Source organism: Protopterus annectens, chromosome 1.part2 (assembly GCF_019279795.1).
Source record: "Protopterus annectens isolate FY-2018-M chromosome 1.part2, PAN1.0, whole genome shotgun sequence".
NCBI lineage: Eukaryota > Metazoa > Chordata > Ceratodontiformes > Protopteridae > Protopterus > Protopterus annectens.
In genome coordinates, this window is record NC_056727.1 from 153,872,772 (window position 1) to 153,894,811 (window position 22,040).

At 38.4% G+C, this 22,040-nt stretch overlaps 1 protein-coding gene across 1 annotated transcript in view; it reads left to right on the plus strand.

Annotated features, from left to right (window-relative positions):
• LOC122792338 (follicle-stimulating hormone receptor-like) overlaps nt 1–22,040 on the plus strand; it is a 222,757-nt gene that overhangs the window by 669 nt on the left and 200,048 nt on the right. The gene's annotated exons all lie outside the window — the stretch shown is intronic.

The following is a 22,040-nucleotide window of genomic DNA, read 5'->3' on the forward strand; positions in this document are numbered from 1 at the left end:
GGAGGTTATATGTTTCTTAGTTACAAAATATGAAAAGAAATAAACAGAAAAAGAATGAAAGCTATATGGGGTAAAAGAAATATATGACAAATGAGTGATATGTGCTCATAAATAAAATAAAGAGATATAAAGATATTGGATGTCATGGTAGTAGTACCTGGAAAACTAGTGGTATATTGTATATGGAAAAGTGAAAATGTGTAAGGATAATTGTAATTTTTTGCTTATGCCAATATGACAGAGAGGAAAAGGATGTTTGAGGAATTTAAAAAATGTTGACCTATTAAATATTTCTGCTATTATGGCGGGAGAATTTAACTGCCATTTGAGAAAGGAGAAGGGGAAACATAATACAATATATTATAGTAATTAGAGAAGTTATAAGATACTGAGAGATGAAAATAGGGGAAAAGATAGAGATCTGACATATTTGAAATGGATTATGCGGTGCATTCAAATAAGATGAAAAAATAACTGGCAGGGTAGAAATGCCTGAATGTTTAGATTATCGAGTGGTATAGGCAAGAAAAGGAAATGACAAAGATGCAAAAGAAAAGAAAGGAATAATTAATTTGATTTTTATTTATGTATTCTTTGTTGATTGGGTTAAACCCACTTGGCTAGTAACCTCTTGTAAGGGGAGACTCGTAGCAATATTGATACTACTAGGGAAAATTTGGCCAGGGAATAGGGGAACTTCCCCTTGTCTTTTTGATCAATAAAATGATTGACTGGACAGATTTATAACACAGATGAAATGAAAAGCTAACACACTTATGACAATGAGACTACATTATGAAAACAATATAATATAACTGGTATTGGTAGAGCACTGGTGGAGTACTAATAAAGAAAATGCAAGATAATATTTTTTAAATGTCAGAAATGAGTAAAGCAAATAAATGGAAGAGTATATAATGAAATCACAGAAAATAAATGAAAAAATAGAACAATTTGAAATAGAAATATAGCTGTATGAAAAACTAGAGGAAAATATGCAAATGTGTTGTTTAGACAAAACTATTTTTAAAGAAAAATATTAAAAGTTTTGTCAGTTTTTGGGAACTTTGGTAAAACTAAGAGAAGGAAGAATGGATGCAATATTTGATGAAAAAGGAATATTTGATATAGGCAGAGAAAAATAAATTAAATTGTGGAAAAGTTTGTGTGTAGAATGTATAAAAATAAAGTAGTATAAGAATAAGTATGGATTGTAAAAAAGTATTTGAAAACATTGTGAATTCTTTGGAAAAGGAGATCACAATGAGAGAAATGGATGAAATAATAAAAGAAGGAAGGGAATAATCAGCACGAGGAATAGGTGGATTAGGTTATGAGCATTATAAAGAGATGATTAAAATGAGACATTAATATTCTGTAAAATATTAAATGAATGGATAGAGAAAGGAATAACATTTGAAGGGATTTGTGGAGACGTATTTACATTTATATGGAAATGATTAATGAAAAGATATTAAAATTGATGACCAAAACACTGGGAAATACAGATTATTTAAAATCTTTATGAAAGTAATGCAAAAAAGAGTGCAGAAAGTTTGTATGACATTATAGGAGAAAGGATTTTCAGAGTCAAAGGGAGAGAAGTGAAGGAAATGTTAATAGTAAAAGAGGTAACCAATATGATTTTGAAAGAAAATACAAAAATAAAGCTAGTGACTTGGTGTGGCAAAACTATTTGATCCTGAAGTGATCGGGATGATTTTACAGACCTGCGAGATAGGAGAAAAAGTTTGATTTTTATAGAAATATGGTATGAAATATCATGGGTGAAAGTTACTGTAATGAGAGAAGAGATCAAATTTAACAGACAAAATTAAATAAATATGACAATTAAGTATGTGGCTGTGTATACCAGTAATGAATGCAATAATTCAAACATGTATGTGTGAAATGAAGAAAATGAGAGGTGGTAAAAAGATTGCAATGGTGATTTTTCTGTCATAAGCAAATGATCTAGTGACTGTGATAAAAAATATAATATGTAATAGTGAATTGGTGGTACAAATTGAGGGATTATTAAAAATATCTGGGCAACAGTTAAATAAGGTAAAAGGCAAAGGCTTTGGTAAAACTTGAAAAGAGACTGGAATGTATTATACTAAAAACAAAAAAAGTACATCAGGAGTGAACTTTGGAGACTGTGTAAAGGTAATAGAACAGTGAATAATAATAATGCTGAAAGTAATTAAAAAATATCATGGTGGATAAGTTTCAATTTATCATTATCTGAGTTTGCCAAAGTTCTCCTGAGTCTGCCAAAATATTTCTAATTTTTGCAGAGGTTTTTTGTGTTGTTGTTCTCTTCCGTTATGCACCTTTTTCTGTATTTTGTTGAAAAATTTTCAGGGTTAGTGAAGTTATTTCCAAGGATTCCTGGTATTGCAGGAATTCTGTTGTTGTAAAGCATTTGTTACTGCATTTGAGCTCAAAACAAATTTGTTTACAATAAGTGGGTTCTTTTGCATTCTGTTGGGAGCAAAGCTAAATTCAATCCATCCAAGTTGGAAACTGCTGGTGGAAAGTTTAAAGTTTACTGTATTTTATCTGACTAGCCAGAAGAATTAACTGTGTAAAAGTCTTTTATCCTGCTGATATAAGAATTACATTTTTGTGAGAGTGTGCTCATTTATTCAAAGCTGTACTGCTTCTGGTTTGGACGGTTTACAATCACATGTTTGAAAGTCACCATAGCATTGTTCATGAGGTTGAGGGCAAAGGTGCAAAAGTTTAAAATTGTGAGTAGAGATCCTTTCATCTCTGAAGTGTCAACACGTAGCTTTCATTCATGGTTTTGAGCATCTCTGTTTACAATCGGATCAGACTACAGTGGGAAATCAGGAAAAGTACCATTTTCCTCACTGTAGTGCAGTCTTGGAGTTAGAATATATAGTTAGCAGGGGGTGTGGGGGGTACATTTGGCAATCTTTTGGTATTGAGATGGGCCCTTTAGGGGTTGAGAAGGGAGTGAAGTTGGCACCAAATCGATCTGCCAGGATATTGGCAATATCCTTGGGATCATTATATTTAATGCCATTACTGAGGCTGGTGAGGGAGTTTTTTGCATCCTGGGATTTTCCTCTTTTCTGCAACAGTTTCTTCCTTCTGTTGTATAGTTTGTTTAAAGCAGGGGACCACCAGATTGGCTTCCTTTTTTGGAGAAAAGCATCTTGGTTCTATTTGATATTAGAATTACATTTTTGTGAGAGTGTGCTCATTTATTCAGAGCTTTACTGTTTCTGGCTTGGACGGTTTACAATCACATGTTTGAAAATCACCATAGCATTGCTCATGAGGTCGAGGGTACAGGTACATGTACACATGAACTACCACATAGGTGGCAGGACACTAAACATCGAAAGTGTGATGAGAGACTTAGGGACACAAGTGGACAGTGGTCTCATGTTCGATAACCACATCGCCACAACAGTCAGGAAATCCTTCTACGTGGCACACCTCATCCAGAAAAAAGGAGGTCATTGTCCCACTGTACTCATCCCTCATTAGACCCATTATAGAGTATAATGCCCCATTTGGTATGTACCTCACAAGACATCTGCAACAGCTGGAAAGGCCACAGAAATACCTCACTAAAAGAATCGCAGGCCTAAAGCAGATGCCATATGCTGACCGTCTAAAAAAACTACAGCTATACTCTGTGGCATATCGTCTACTCAGAGGTGATCTCTGCCTAACATACAAGGCCATGTCAAACCCTGAGCTGTTGGACATGCTCCACTTAAAGAAATCCCAATCCCTCAGAGCCACACGCTCCAGGGATCTAAACCTTATCATCACAATGAACAAAACATGCTGGAGGGATAGGTTCCTGACCCAGAGACTCCCCATATTCTGGAATAGACTGCCCATACATGGCAAGCAGAGCACCTCATTGGCCCTCTTCAAAAGGAAACTTGATGATTGGATGGGAGATAGGAAATTCACCCCAGGGATCATGTCAGTCGCCCTGCTAGACAGGGGCCCAGAGAAGTAAATATTGTGGGAAAAAAATTCCATGGAATTGTTATGGCTACGCTTGCATAGGCCTTAGGGCCGATAGCCTAGTACCAACCTATGAACATGGGGGCTTTTCCCCCCTGTAAAACTTTATTAGTACATCTCTGGACATCCAGGTAATGTCGATAATGTTGAATTCAACATACTATTATCACTTTCAGAGTTGTGAGCGAATGAAGTGAAAATTTTTAGCTGCTCAGTTTGAGTAAGTCATTACTCGCAAAACTGATTTGCACAATTTGGAAAGTAAACCAGCTTGGACACCTGTGACTTAAATACTTGGATTTCTTCTAAAACCATCTGGACCTACAAAGCTGATATAAGTATTTTTTGCACTTCATGGGATCATAGGAGATTACTAGGCTATCGACCTGAAGGTCCTTTTAATCCTAGCCATTTTATCCCAATGTAATACTGTAGAAATGCTAAATATGACCCAGGATTGCATTTAGTCATGACTGCCCATGTCCAGGAGGGTTGGGAGGGTTGTGGGCTCTATCCCCGGTAAGAATTTACAGAGCCCTATCCACTTGCCCAGGTTCCTCTTGAACTGTGTCATAGAGGTGCTCTGTTTCACATGAATTGGTAGCCTGTTCCAAAGATGTGGCAGTCACTGGGAGATAAATCTGTCCCTCCAGCATGTCCTATTTAAGTTGCAGGCCATATTTAGGTCCCTGTAACAGGCAGCCACCCATAGCCCCATTTATGGATATGCAACAAGTTCATTAGGTTTGGTATTGGATTGCTCTGTAGGTCAGGTATAAGTCTCTCCTAAGAAGTCTATACGATATGGAATATAGTGACAGGGACTTTAGCTCGTCTGTATAAGGCACATGCTAAAGCCCCTTGATCTTCTTTGTTAGATACATCTGAGGTCTCTCTAATTGCTGCAGTTGCTTAATACGGTACATGCCAAATGGGGTGTTATAGTCCATTATGGGCCAGATAAGTGCCAAGTATAGGGGGTTATAACTTATTTTGCTCTTGAAGTGATGCCTTTACTAATCAAGTGTGTTATGTAGAAAGCTTTTTACTACAGTAAACACATGGTGGTTGGAGTTAAGGTCACAGTCAACTTTTGATTCCAGGTCCCTTACCTTTTCATTGGTACTTAGGATATTGTTCTTGATTTGAGAGTGTGAAGAGACCTTGTGATAAAGGGAATGATGATGCATTTTTTGCATTCAGTTTGAGACTGTTTGACACCAGTCACTGATCTGTGTGAGACCCTCCTGGAGTGTACTGACATCATTTGGGGGATTCAGTGATTGTACCTAGTTTTCAGTCATCTGTAGACTTGGTCAGCCACAACCACTGAGTTTTGACCTGAACATTTGAGAAGTATATACCAAACAGTAAGGGGTCCAGCACTGCCCCTGTGGCACCCCACTGGTAACAGGTCTGGTGGTTGATGTGGTGTCACCCACTTTGTGCTATTTAACAGCACTGTGCTGCATTTATTGATTTTGTTGAATTTATCACTGTTTTCAGCCTGCACTTCTTAAAGAAATGCCTTCTGTTTGTTACTGTACTGCTGTTAAGTTGTTTTAACAGTATTCTAATATTTCCAAACCTCCTCTGGTACTGCAAAAGCTGTTCTAAGTTTGCCAAAGTTCTCCTGAGTCTGCAAAAATATTTCTAAAGTTTTGCAAAGTTCTTTGCGTTGTTCTCTTACATTGCACTTTTTTCTGTATTTTGTTGAACATTTCTCAGGGTTAGAACTTATTTCCAAGGATTCCTGATATTACAAGAATTTTGTTGTTGTAAAGCATTTGTTACTGCACTTGAACTCAAAATTAGTTTGTTTTACATCAAGAGGGTTCTTTTGCACTCTGGTGGCAGCAGAGCCAAATTCAACCCATCCAAGTTGGAAACTGCTGGTGGAAAGTTTAAAGTTTATTGTGTATTTATCTGAGTGGCCTGAGAGATTAACTGTGTAAAAGTCTTTCATCCTGCTGGTATAAAAGCGCAAACATGATTCCCAGTGCCTTGTATATAAGTAAACCTTTCCAGTTTAAAATCCTGTATAGGAAATGCTCTCCATAGTCTCCCGCTGTGCACAGTTGCTCAATGAGCTGCCAGTTTATGCAGAGGGCAGTACCACTGCAGGTAGTCTAACTGGAGCTGCTCAGTGTGTGGAAACTTTTGCCAGAGATCTGTAGAGATTCTGCTGAAAGCCAAAGCATCCCCTGTTAAAATTGAAAAAATAAGTACTCTTTCAGTCTTTTTTGTGCTTTGCTGGCTGTATTTTATAATTTTTCTGCCTCATTTTGCTGATTTTTGCTGTATTTTTCTACACTTTAAAAATGCTGTTATGTTGCCTTAAGTAGCTAGTACATAGCATAGACTAAATTCGGATCTGTTGAAGCTAGACTGTATTGTTACACTTGAGCACTATTCCAGCCATCTTACATTAGGCGGGCCCTGCCTGCACCCGTGTGGCAGAAGTGTGTGGTCTGAACCTTATCTGAGTTGGAAATTACAGGACGAAAGCTCATTGTGTGCTTTCCCATTGGTAGTTTAGCTTAAAAGTGTTTAATTTCACATATGTTTAAGCCTCGAGTTTGCATGAAGCTGTGCACCACAATGCCCTGTATAGATGTAAATGCCTTAAAAGACAAATTTCCCCTGGACATCTATTAGTGAACCCTCCCAAGCTTCCCTGCTGCATTGTGGGAAACTTAGTAACACACTGAGAAGCGTTGCCATAGTTTTCAACCTTACCTTCAATATAAGCCTCTTTGTTAATTCTAGACCAACATCTCGTCAAACTAGTACATTCCCCAATAGTAGTTATGGTAAAAAACTTCATCAGAACAATCACAAACTTCAATGAACAACATTTAAAAAAAATGTAATCCCAACCATGTGATAAATTTACTCCAATTACCTGATTACATTCATAAATAATTAGTAAAAAATATGTATCATCAAATACTTAAGTTATATGAAATTAAAAAAAATATTTAAAACATTACTTAAACTATATAATGTTTAAGCTTTAAAATGCAATTGATTGAACACATTTCATTGAAACCCAGATAAGTCATAGCATTGAGGAACAGTTGCCACCAAAGTTCATGGCTCTCTAGGAATTCAGCACTAACAATCCCTGTGGTTCAAATGTTATTTGTTCCAATCTAAAAAAATATGAAAGTGTGTCCTTCATTAACTTTTATATGTCTCACTAATGCATTTGTATTCTTTTTTTATCTGTTGTCATAAATGTATTCATAAATATGTTCCCTCAATTTTCTGTTGGTTTTAGCAATATAGAATAATGGACACAAGTTACACTGGGCCACGTAAACCTCACATTTGCTGTCACACATATAATGTCCTCTAGAATATAATACTTTCTCACTTATACTAACCACTGGTGCAATATAGGAGCATTGTTGACAGCATCCACATTTAAAAATACCATTTTCATGTTCCTCCAATTTCTTGGACATTAGCAAGGTACTGCCTTCCAAATAATTTGTGAAAGACTTGTCCTTTCTGTAGGAAATTAAAGGCCCTTAACCACTTTCTTCTTTACTTCCATATTATCATTAAACAAAGCCCAATTTTTAATGAAGATGCCTGATATCTGATAACTATCCAAGGTAAAGGAGGTGATAGAGGATCTGTCATACCTTCTCCCCATTAACTTCTCTTTGAACTTTCTCACTCTTCTTCCCCATAATTAATGGCATATTAAACCTGTTTTTCCTTTTTTCTGTACTTCATCCTTGATCAGATTAACAAACCACCGAGGGTAACCTCTCTTATAACACTTGTCTACTAGAATATCATGTTCCTTTAAAAACATCTCATATTCAGATACCATCCTTGTAAGTTGTACTAATTGCCCTTTTACAACCGCCTTTTTTAATATTTTGGGTGCCAACTACTGAAATGCAAAATAGAATTGGAAAACATTAGCTTCCTATAAATATTGGAACAAAATGTTCCTTGTATACCATCTTTTTTTATTTCTATATCAAGATGTGTTATAACATCCATGCTTATGGTAAGGGTATAATTCAGAAAATCTACTTCCTTGTTCATATATTCCAAGAAATCATTTAATCTGTTCTTGGTAACAGTCCATAAAATAAATATATCGACCAAGAATCTAGTATACATGGACCAACAGTTCCTAAACTCACTATCAAACAAATAACTAACTTCTCAGTAAGCCATGACAAAAATAGCAAAAATGGGGGCATTTGCTGTTGGGTCCAGTATTCTACATTGGTAAAACTAAAAGAAAATTAAGAGAGCATATTTATCAACGCCTTTACACATCAGACAAAAAAGAATACAAATGCATTAGCAACACATATAGAAGTTAATGAAGGACACACTTTCATATTTTTTATATTGGAACAAATAAAATCTAACCCATGGTAGAATGTTAGTGATGAATTTCTAGAGAGCAGTGAACTTTGGTGGCAACTGTTCCTCGATGTTATGGCTTATCCAAGTTTGAATGAAATGTGTTGAATCAATTGCCTTTTAAAGTTTAAACTTTATATAGTTTAAATAATGTTTTAAATATTTTACATTTTTTATATAACTTTACATTTGATGATATATATTTTTTACTAATTATTTATGAATGTAATTAGGTGATTGGAGTAAATTCATCACATGGTTGGTGTTATCTTTTTAAATGTTCATTGAAGTTTGCAATTTTTCTGATGTAGTTCCATTATTAAGGGATGAAAGTGCTTAGCAGACAATAAAAAGATTATTTTTGAAGTGGACACTGTAGGTTTTGGACACTTTAGCAAGTTTGTTGTGCGTTAATAGTTCATGAATACTTGCTTTGGCTTCTTTTGTTTTTAGTTACGGTAAAAACCTGCCAAAATGGATGGTCAGTTTCCAACCATTTCTCCGTTCAGCCAGATTGACGTGGGCATCCTGAGGCAATATAGTAATTGCCTAATAATAACTGACAACTACTTGCTCCTAAAACAACCATATACAATATATGAGAGATATAATTACACTATGAATTTGGAATCAGTTCTCTCATGTAACAACAACCGGACATCAAACAGGTTGTCAGCACACACACACTCTCAAGGTCACAACACACAAACCCACATATGCTTAGGTATTCAAGGGAAGCCTACCAGAAGATCAGAGTCTCCCAAGTGCAAACCACTTGCACACTCTGCAAAACAAATAGAATCCACTATACATAACAACACCACACCCCATTGTCTCAGCAAATAAGCCCATAAGGCAAAATGTCCTGGACATAGGCGACTCCACACTGAGACACACAGATGTTCCCCTCACCAGGCTGGACAAGGAGAAGATCATGGTCAGCAATCTGTCTGGCACCAGGATCCATCAAATCATGCAGAAACTCAAGTCACTCAACAACAATTATCATTATGAGTCTGTCATAGTACATGTTGGGGTGAATGACTTGAGACGTACCTCTCTGGACTATATGAAGACAGACATGACTGAACGCTCAGATTATATGTCCCAGGTAGGTATGTCCTTAGCCCTAAGCAGTATTCTACCTTCACCCAGGATGATGCCATAATGTAGACAAAGAATGATTGACTTCAACAATTGGCTTAGCTTTTGATGTCAGTCCAATGGGATCCAGAATCTGTCAGCCTAGGGCAACTTGGTTGACAGACCACACTGCTTTGCCAGAAATGGTCTTCACCTGTCTCCTCTAGGCTTCAGATGATGGCAAAGGTGCTTGCCTCCCCCATAGTGCCTTCTTTAAGCTATGTCAAAACAACACAATTTCCAATGTAAAAAAATCTACTCAAGACAAACTGAAAGTTATGCTGCTTAACACTAGGAGCCTAAACAGGAAACTGCACTCCCTGCAAGCACTCCTCACCTTGGAAGATGCTGATGTCTCTGCAGTCACTGAAATATGGTTCAAGCCCACAAAGAGCACTGTGGCCGTGCAAGGCTACAATACCTTCCACATGTTCAGACCCCAAAATGAGTGTAAAAGAACCAAAGGTGGAGGTGTATACATCTTCACTAAAGCCAAATACACCTCAAGACTGGTTAAACAGTATGATTCACTTGAGCTAGTCCAGGTCCAACTAAGTATAGGTAAAACATCCTACCACATCATTGCTAGCTACAGGTCCCCCACCATGAACCAAGAGAAGCACACCTCCTACCTTGACTTACTTAAAGGCACTCACTATACAGCCAAACACTTTGGTCATGGGAGATGTCAACTATCCTTCCATCGACTGGGCAACATACATAAGTACAAACATGCTTGCCATCTGGTTCCTGGACTTTGTCAATACAAATGCCCTGAAACAGCTAGTCTGCACCCCCACAAGGAACTCAAATTTCCCAGACGTAATAGGTTCATAGGTTCATATGTGTGTACTAGCCTAATGGCCCTGGAGCCTTTACAAGCCTAGCCTATAGGATTACCCTGGCATTGTGCCACCCGACCTTAGTTCCCAGTGCCTCTATTGAGCAGAGCCACTGGAGTGATCCCAAGGTGAATTTTCTATTTCCCATCCACTCATCAAAATTTATCTTGAAGAGGGCCAGTGAGGTGCTCTGCTTGACATGTATGGGAAGTCTATTCCATAGCATGGGCAGTCTCTGTGTTATAAACCTGTCCCTCCAGCATGTTCTGTTGATTGTGGTAATGAGGTTGAGGTCTCCGGAGTGCGTGGAGTGTTTCTAACAGAGCTGGGTCAGACACGGCTTTGTAAATCAAGCAGAGATCGCCTCTAAGTAGACGATATGAGACAGAGAATAGTTGGAGTTTTTTGAGTCTGTCCAGATAGGACAAGTGTTTAAGGCCTAGGATGCTGTTTGTGAGGTACTTGTGTGGCCTCTCCAGTTGTTGCAGGTGTCTAGTGAGGTGCATGCCAAATGGGGCATTGTACTCAATGATTTCCCTAATGAGGAAAGAGTAGAGGGAGACAATGACCTCTTTCTTCTTGGATGCAAAACCCTTAGTAATGAGATGTGCCACACAGAAGGACTTTCTGACCACAGTGGAAATGTGGTGGTCAAAAGAGAGGATGTTGTCAACCATGGTTTCCAGATCTCTTATAACTCCTTCTGTGTTCAGTGGACTACCATCTATGTGGTAATTCATGGGAACAGGGTTTTTCCCAAAGGGGATGAGGACACATTTTTTGGCATTGAACTTAAGGCCATGGTTCTGACAGCAGTTGTTGGTCTCAGTGAGGCCTTTCTGTAGGATATCAACATCGCTTGGAGAGTTAATAATAGCTCCCAACTTGCAATCGTCTGCGAACTTTGTCAGCCAGAGACCCTTCGTGTTTGCCTGGACTTCAGAGAAGTACATACCAAACAGGACAGGACCCAGGACCGAACCCTGTGGGACTCCACTCGTGACTGGTCAGCAGTCTGACTTGGAGTCAGCTGCTTATACACTGTGGGTTCTATCTGTGAGCCAGTTTGCAACCCACCTAGTGATATAGGGGTTGATGCCTAGCTTAGTGAGTTTTTCTATGATTCCTGATTGGGGAATGCTGTCAAAGGCCTTGGCAAGATCAAGGTAGGCTGCATGAACCACCTTGCCTTCATCCACAACTCTGGTGACTGACTGAAAAAAGTCAAACAAGTTGAGCAGGCATGATCTACCCTTCACAAAACCAAACTGTGTGGGATCCAGAGTTTGGAGATTCCCTATATCCTTGTTTATTAGGTCCATGATGATGTGTTCCATAGCTTTGCATATCAGACTCATCAGGCTAAAGGGGCGATAGTTCCCAGGGTCTGTAATCGCTCTTCCTTTGTGAACCAGATTGTGGTTTGTCAGGCATATGAAGTTTCGTGTTTTTAAACTGTCGGTCATCTCAGTTGTCGATCTTCCGGTCTCGGTGTTCTCGTCGTCAGTGTTTTGGCGTGTCAGTGTTTTCAAGTAGACCCATATGTATGTGTGTGTGTGTGTGTGTGTGTGTGTGTGTGTGTGTGTGTGTGTGTGTGTGTGTGTGTATATATATATATATATATATATATATATATATATATATATATATATATACACACACACACACACACACACACACACAAGCACACACATATATATATATATATATATATATATATATATATATATATATATACATATACATATATATATATATATATATATATATATAAATCCAGAAAGATATACATATGTATATCTAGATATACTTATCTCTCTCTCCCTCTTTCTCTCTTGTTTTTTTATATCTATATATATATATATATATATATATATATATATATATATATATATATACATACCAGGCTGAACAAGGAGAAGGTCACGGTGAGCTGCCTGTCGGGCGCTAGGATCCGCCACATAACACAAGCACTCAGGTCACTCCAAGGCAAGTACAAATATGACTCAGTCATTGTCCATGCTGGTGTGAATGACCTGAGACGTACCTCCCTGGACTACATGAAAAGAGACATAGAGGAGATCTCTGAGCATGTAGCCCAGGCTGGTATGACCCTGACCTTGAGTAGCATCCTACCCTCACCAAGAATGATGCCACAATATGAAGACAAGATAATCAATTTCAACAATTGGCTTAAGTATTGGTGTCATTCAAAGGGGCTCCAATGCCTGTCAGCCTGGGATGACATGCTCGACAAGCCACGTTGCTTTGCTAGGGACGGCTTGCACCCGTCACCCCTGGGCTTTCAGATATTGGCAAAGGCTCTTGCCACCCCCATAGTGCCTTTTTAGGCAAAGCTCAAAAGACAAACCCACCTCCATAGGTATCACAAGGGAAAAGAAACTAAGGGTAATGCTACTCAATGCCAGAAGATTAAACCTCAAGATGCACGCACTCAAAACTCTCCTCAGCATGGAGAACATCGATATCTGTGCAGTAACAGAAACCTGGTTCAAGGCTCCTGAGAGCACCCCAGCACTACCAGGTTATACCTCATACCATACTTTTCGGCCCCAAAACTCGGACCGAACCACAAAAAGAGGGGGAGTATCAATATTCGTCAAAGATAACCACACCTCCAGGTTGGTGCCACAGCACGACGCATCAGAAACTATCCATGTGCAACTAACAGTGGGTAAAACTGCCTTCCAGTTTATAGCCTGCTACAGACCACCCTCCCAAACCCAGGAACCCCAGTCAACCTTCCTGAGAACACTGGAAAATATGAAGGTCTCCCCAAACACCATTATATTGGGCGACTTCAACTACCCAAACATAGACTGGGAGCAACACCCTAGGCCAAAGGTTCCTAGAATTTATAAACTCAAATGCTATAGAACAACTTGTCACCACTCCCACAAGAGGGGAAAACATACTGGACCTGATCATCACCAACATGGGGACTATATGCTCCAGACCAGAAGTGTATCCCTCACTGGTAAGATCAGACCATAAATTAATCTCACTGGATATCCACATCCCGACCCCACCCCCTGCCCAGAAAACCACAGTCAAAAACTTCTCTAAAGCAAACTTCACACTCCTCAACACTGAGGTGGAATCCTTCAAAGCCCCCGGGCCTGTGGAAAATACGGCCCAGACTGCAGAATCCTTTATAAATGCATTCTGTGAATACCTTCAGGAATGCATTGATCATGCAATCCCAAATAAAACCAAGACCCAATCCCCCAAAGGCATCCTATCTGGTGGACCCCAGCCATAAACAAACTATACAATAGAAGAGGAAGCTACTGCATGATAGAGCAAAATCCCTAAAAGGGAAGGCATTTCTGATCAGTATTAGCAAAAAACTATGGGCACTCATAAAATCACAAGGCTTTCTTTAGTTATGCTAGGAACCTGGGTGGAAACTCCCAGATATGCTCAGAGTTAGTCCAAAATGACAAAAAATACACTGAACCCACAGACATTGCTAACATCCTGGCTGACAGATTCAGCGCAAACTTCTCCTCCCCGTACTCCCAAAAGAGAAATTATCTATCCAAGCAGAGTGCTGCCCCCTGACATCTCAGATGCTCAGGTGAGAGCCGCCCTCTCTAAAAGCAAAAAAACACAGCATCAATGGGACCAGACGGTGTCTCGGGCTGCGTCCTACATGAACTCCAAGAAGAGCTGAACCCAAACATAAAGCTACTGTTCAATCTCAGCCTTAGTACAGGATATATACCCAAAGAATGGCGTACAGCAACAGTGGTCCCTCTCCATAAAGGCGGTGCCTCAACGGATCCTGGAAACTATCGCCCCATAAGCCTGACTAGCTTGGTCTGCAAAGTTATAGAGAGGATCATCATGGAACTCATAAATAAAGATATTGGAGACCTACAGACACTGAATCCTACCCAGTTTGGCTTTGTTAAGGGCAGATCCTGCCTCTTAAACCTGGTTGATTTCTTTGAAATAGTCACCAAGACCATTGGCGAGGGGAAGGTGGTCCACTCAGCCTACCTGGACCTCGCAAAAGCCTTTGATACAATACCCCACTCGGGCATCATAGATAAGCTATCCAGCTTAAATATAAACCCCTATGTCACTAGATGGTTTGCAAACTGGATCAAGGACAGAACCCACATGGTCACAATTCCTGGAGCCATGTCAGACTCCAAACCAGTTACAAGTGGCGTCCCACAAGGCTCAGTCCTGGGACCTCTCTTGTTCGGCATATATTTCTCAGAGGTACAGGCCAACATGGGAGGACTGTGGCTGACCAAGTTCACAGATGACTGCAAACTGGGCCCCATAATTGACTCTCCAGCTGACACAAGCATCCTCCAAAAGGGTCTCATAGAAACAGATAACTGGTGCCAGAGCCATGGCCTCAAGCTAAACGCCAAAAAGTGTATAGTCATCCCCTTTGGCAAAAACAAAGTGCCCACAAATTACCACATAGGTGGTAATCCATTAAGTACAGAAGTAGTAATTAGGGACCTGGGGACCCAAGTTGATAGCAATCTTTCATTTGACAACCACGTGGCCAAAGTAGTTAGAAAAACCTTCTATATAGCCCACCTAATCAGGAAGGGATTCACATCTAGATTAAGGGAAGTTATTGTGCCTCTTTACTCATCCCTCATCAGGCCCATAATTGAATACAATGCCCCTTTCGGGATGTACCTTACCCGACACCTGCAGCAACTGGAAAGACCCCAAAAGTACCTCACCAAGAGGATCAAAGGGCTCAAACAGATGCCATATGCTGCCCGGTTAAAGAAACTCCAGCTCTACTCAGTTGCATACCACCTGCTTAGAGGCGATCTGTGCCTGACGTATAAAGCCATGTCCAACCCGGAATTAATGGACATGCTGCACCTCAGAAAATCCAAATCCCATTGAGCTATGCGGTCTTGGGACTTAAACCTCAGCACTGAAATAAATAGGACATGCTGGAGGGACAGATTCATAACCCAGAGGCTCCCTTCACTCTGGAATAGAATCCAAGTCCAAGTTAGGCAGAGTCCCTCACTGACTCTCTTTAAAAGAAATCTTGACGAGTGGATGGGAGATCGTAGGTTTACCCCGGGTATCACTTCTGTGTCACTGCTAAACAGAGGCATAGTAAACTAACCTCGAAAAAGGGCATAGTAAAATATTTAAAATGGGTGGCGAAAGCCAAACACACTCTGGCTAGGCTTACAAATGCCCTAGGGCAGATAGCCTAGCATGAACCTATGAACCTATGAACCTATATATGTAGCACGAGAGTGATCAGTTATCAAGCATACCTAAAACTGCAGCTCATACCTCTTCAGTATTTCACTACATAGCATTAGCCTCTTGTAAACATAGTATTAAATAGCCACAGATTATTACAACTAAAAATATGTATATTTTCCTGAAGAAATATAGAGTAGTTTTACTTCAAATGTATTGACAACTCAATACATAGGTATCTTAGCCCACCATTTCACTCATTGTACTAAGCAGAAGTTTACCACAGTACCCAAAATGAAAACATAAGCATAATGTGGGCAGCAGACTGTCAGTAAAGACACTTGAACTCAATTTAAAGGCTATATTTCTTTCAGTTTTGGTATTATTGCTCAGGTAATAGCATGATACTTGGCTACAAAGTATAGCTAGGACTGCATATCTAACCACAGTGCAGCATAGCTCTGATTTTGACTTCACAGCTTTAGCTGATTTAAATCATGACATTGTAGCCACAGCATGTTGCAGCTAAAACATTTTTTTCTAGAAAGCATATAGTATTTCCACTTCTGAGATACTGTGTATTAGTACAGATATATTCTGGACATTAGTTTTACTCATCCTTTTCTGCAGAAGTCAGATAGCCCTCAAGTGGAAATAAAATATAGTGCCATACCATGACAACAAAAGCCCCTTCTAATGTTATTTAAGAAGTCAAATGTTCGATCCTTGAATACAGCTCACAATAAGGAATTGTAGGACTGTACCATTTTAGAAAGAGTACACTACTACTGACTGTGAAAAGATCACATAAATATAATGGTCATATAACTCTTTGACAGATCCTTTCTACCAACAAATCATATCAATAATCAATCAGAAGTGATCCTGAAACTGTTATTTGTTTTCATATATCACCTGTCTACAACCTTTTTTGCAGAGATCAAATTTTCCCCCACATGGAACACAAACCCTCTGAAATGCAAGCTTTACTTGTTGTATATAAGAGGCCGTATGCCAGCTCCCTGAAGACAGCTCATATTAAAAAAAAATCAGGGTCTTGCAATAAGGGACTCTGATCTAAAACACAAACATTTTCTCCCTAGTAAATTATGTCCCTTCTGAGAGGGTACATTACTTTTGACAATGAATGAATCACAAATACAGTGGTCATATTGCTCTTTGACAGATACTGTCACCCCCCCCCCAACAAACTGCATCAATAATAAATCAAAAGCAATCCTATAACAGCTATTTGACTTTATATAGCAACTGCCTCCAGCCCTTTGGTACAGAAGTGAAAAAAGTATCCAGGTGGATATGAAGCATAGTGGCAAACTGCGACAATAATAGCCCTTTGAAAACCTGAATGCATCAGCTTTATATAACTGGACATATGTCGGTTATGCAAAGAGTTCACAATAAAAGAAGCAATATTTTAATAAGGTATTTGGTACAAAGTGCATATTGTACCAATGGAATATCCACTTTCTGAGAATGCACACTACCTTTATGTGCAAAGGAATCACCTAAATATAATGTCCATGTGGAACTTTGACAGATACTGTCATCCCCAGCAAACCATATCAATAATCAGTCAGAAGTGATATTGCAACTGCTGTTTGTCTTCATAAACCTCCTGCCCTCAGCTTTTGTGCAGAGCACTTAGGTAGAAACTAAGTCCATTGCCAGTCTTGTGCAACCTAGATAAGTGGATGGGAAACCACAAATTTATACCAGGATTTCCACCTGTGTCCCTCATTGACAGGGGAGACAGGTGCTGACTGAGGTTTCTTTTTGGGGATCAACTCATGGCTAGCCTTGCAAGGGCCCCAGGGCCATTAGCCTAGTAACCTACTATGATCCTATGATCCTATGACAACAAATGTCTTCTAACCTGCTGGATTCACTAGTTGTGTTTAAGGCTATATTTCAATTCCCTGAAAACAATTCACGATAAAAGGATCATGGATTTCTAATCAGGTATTTTGGTATAAAACATACTCATACTGTCACATTGGAATGTGCCTTTAATGAGAAGGTACAGTACCTCTGACTTTGAAGAAATCATAGAAATGTAATGGCCATATTGCTCATTAACAGACACTATCCTCCCCTCAAAAAATATATATCAATAGTCAGTCAAAGCTGCTATTTACTTTCTTTCATCTTATGCGCCCTCCCCCCCAGAAAATAGCACCCACATTCTGTGTACTTCTAGTGCTTCACTGAGAAAAAACAAAAAACATAACAGGCATATTACTGTATTTCAACTTGATGGTGTTGTTGAACACATACATGGATCCCAGCAAGACATATTTTATTTGATAAGTTTCATGTGATAACCATGTGTTTTCACATGTGGCATGCCTTCTCTTCCCTTTCCCCATAAAGACATCCACCTTCTATGTGCACCTCTAATATCTTATTGTAAGGAAAGTTAAAAAATTAGGACAGCAATTTATTTCAACCTTTCACTCTTGAAATGCATATACATGTTCTTGCCTTTGGCTACTTGTAGCAGTTCAGCATAACTACTTTCCATACTTTGACTTTCTAACTGGCTCCTCCATCTTTCATAAGATTCTGTCAAGTCTGCCCTAGATGGTGTGGGAAACTGCACCCCTACACCCCCCTAACTAATAACCATTCCCTGGGAGCACACCATTTGTGATGAAAGAGAAACAAGTTAAGCGAGTCCACAGATCATCCTTTTGCTTGCAACAAGTAACCATTGCCATAGTCATTCTCCCCTAAACTATCTGTTTCAATAACTGTTTTGCATGACTCATGTAATTGCCCTTTGTTTCATGGACAGCCTGCTCTCCCCCCACATACACACCATTGGTCACTTATGGCAACCACCTCTCATGTGTGATTGTCAAAAAGTGGGAAACTAGGCGCCACAATAATCAACTTCACTTGGCAACTATAGGTCAGAAGTAACAGCTACAGCAGTCTAGTTCTCTTTATCTATAAGGTACATCACCCCCACATTGATTAATGAATAAAATTATACAAGTGTGTGATGCTATGAGCAGTTTGTTCTATTACCAATGTCTACACATCTATTTAGATGCTTACCAGACAATGTGAAAAAAAAACAATCACCGTGAAAGTATTCAGCTTGGTGTTTTCACTCACTATGCTCTGCCCCCTTCAACTCCCAATCAAGCCACAGCAATGATCACTTGATAATGATTATCTAGTTGCCCTTTACTTTTATACACCAACTGCTTCTTTTCCCACCAAAAAAATGCATAACTATTTCCGTTGATCAGCTGTGTTCACAAAAAGTGATAAGAAAATTATTGCCACAGCAATGTAGATCAACTTAACACTGCAGGATTATTGACTTTGATTTGCCCTTAATGCACAACTCACAAAATAAAAATCTTTATTTATTTACAGTTATCGTTCTGTTAGTATAGCAAACTGTAAAAAAAACAGTTAAGGAGTGGGCAAAGGCCGATATTCACAGAAACATGTGAAACATTCCTCTGCTTTTATGTTCTCAGAAAATAGCAAGAATGACAGGTTTTGCATTAGTATCCAGTCTTCTGAAGAATATGAAAACTGTACTGCAAAAGTATATTATTATCAGTGTCAGAAATCTTCACTGATTTACCAGAGAAGAAAGGTACCCAGCCTGATTGTATCCACACATTAATGAAACCTGCCACAACCCATGTCTCATGAATGGAATAGTCCCAAGGAGACAGTAGTATGACATAACAAAACAGTCAAGATAAAAAAATGGTTTATTTTTCTATCCTGTTTTAAGTATAAGACAGTTATAAATCTGCAGGATTAATGTCTCTCCAACATCAAGGTGGTTGAAATAAATCACTTGACAGAGTCTCCTTCTCCCATACCTCTCGGTAATGGTGGGACAAAGCACAAAATTAGGGGCAATTTTTAAGTATTACTCTAATACACTTTAAAAGTTAACAGAACAAGTTTATATCAATGTGCATTTTTTAACATTATGAAGTATGAAACTCTAATAACTGGCATTAGTGGCTGACTGTAATCCTCAGTGACTTTTTTCACTATCTTTTGCTGATTACCCCCTTTCCTGGAGTACAGTGGCCTTGAAATAAGAATAGAAAAAAACTTTTTCTTTCTTCATTTGACCTTAAACTTCAGACTCAGCATGTTTGACAGACTTTTGTGATATGAAAAAAAATGTTTCAAGGACCTATCATGCATTCTCTGAAGTAACCCACTTTTTAAATAAAAAACACTGGTTCTTCTTGCCACATTTCCAGGACATGCTCATTTTTTTCTGTAACATGCTAAAGAATATTGTAAAAGGTCTAACAACACTATTTTTGGTTTTGAATGGCAAAGACCATGGAATAGTACTAGGCCCTATATATCTTACTAAAGGCCTGTTTCTACAGCACCTTAAAGAAACTGTTTATTGTGTACATTGTTTTCATCCCTTTTTTCTATTTTAAAATTGCAACATCTTTCAAAAAGTATTTTCTATATACCTTTAAGATCAAAATCTATTTCATATAATTTATCATTTATTACATTCTCAATTTTCCCCTTATCATTTTTCTAATGTAGCTGAAGAAAGCTTTATTATAGCTTTTGAATTTGGTAGATATAAATTGTTCATAGCTATCTTTATCATGTTAACTCTGTTTACTGTTACCTATATTTTATTTATTCTGGTGTTAGCAGTTATTGAGTTTTATTTGATTTTTTTATTGAGTACTGTTTTGTCAAATAGATTTTTTTGTATAACAGATATATAGTATGTTTTGTGTTGCAAAATTTAATGATTGAAATGTATACATCTATGTTAAAAGACAGATAAGAGTCGGAATTTCCCAGTCTGTGTTTATTTTTTATGGGACAGTGATAGTTGCTGCACAAAATATCTGACTGTTTGGCTGACCAAAGTAATATCTGACTGTTTGGCTCACCAAAGTAATCAGGCTAATGATAACACATAAAGCCCAGTGAGGTAACATTGTAGGCAAAAGGAAAAAATAATTGACAAAAATCAAGATGCCATAAAATTTGTCTCAGCTTTACTTATTCTTTCTGATAAAACATTATGGCATAGCATAGTAAAAGGTTTGCCTTAAGCTATGATATGCAAACTGCAAATTGAAACTCTACTTATAAACTTCGACTATAATAAAAAATAAAGTCATCAAGATAAGTACTTAAACTGTCCTTTAAGTGGGACTCTTTTCAGCTCCAGCCCTACAGTCTAAAATGAATACACCTCCACTCTAAAATTTCCATTAAGCAGTGCAATCAGAAACTAATAAAACATATTCCAATAATACTCGTCACCTTCTAAGAAAAGCAAATTAAGCATCCATTTCAGCTATTCCTGTCAAACCTGTTTCCTTCATTTCCATGCTACTTCGTTAATGGTTGTGTGAGACTGGTAACATGCTGTCATGTCACTGTGACACTGCTGGTAAATCCTTAACATCGGCACTTAAGAGAAATGTGTGACAATGTAAATGATTAATCACAAATGGCATTCAGTATGTATGATACAATCTTCTTTCCTTTTATGAGAACTACCCTGCAAAAGATAAAAATAGAACATTTATACTTACTACATAAAGTCCTTCATCTTTCAGCTTTCTGCTGTTTCGTGAATACTTAGTTTTAATTTAAGTTATAGCAGTGGAAAAGAAACTGCAAGAACTGCCTGCTGTGATTATGAAGCACTGGAATGTTCTTGCACTGAGCCAAGCAGAATTTTAACAGGATCTGGCCAAAGTGAAGAAATGCTTCACATATTGCAAAGAAAATCTGAAAACTTGATGTTTCTTTATTCAGTAGTTTTAACTACAGCAGATAAGGTGATAGATGAGTGTACACCATGACAAATGGGGTGTGTGATGATGTGAGGTAGTGCCAGCTATGACAGAGAGAGAGTAGGGCAGTGCATGTGTAACATATGCCAACTAGCTGGTGTTTTGTGAAGAATTTTATGTCATCTGAATATCAAACTGATTTGTACGAGTACTTGTGTTAAAAATATATCAACGTTAGGTCCTATTGGACAGAAAATAATTATATATGTATGTCATACTGTATTGTAACTGATGAAATGTATATATGTTAACAGAGGATGCTGGAATGGAAAGGGTTAAGCTCAGCCCAGCTAACCTTAAGACAAATAGCCTGAAATTAAATGATTTGGTTTAGACCATAAAGATTGTGTCTTACAGGCTTGAATGTGGCCAGAGATGCAATCTCTGGGTTGGGATCCTACTCTTATTGTCCTTAGTGGTGAACTAATTGCTACCCTGGGGTGCCAGTGAATGTCTGGTTATTCTCTGCAGGAAGGATGAAAGGGTTAGAATTGTTTTACAATAGGCCTTAGCAAATTCTATGTGTGTATTGTGATACATCTCTGCTATATCC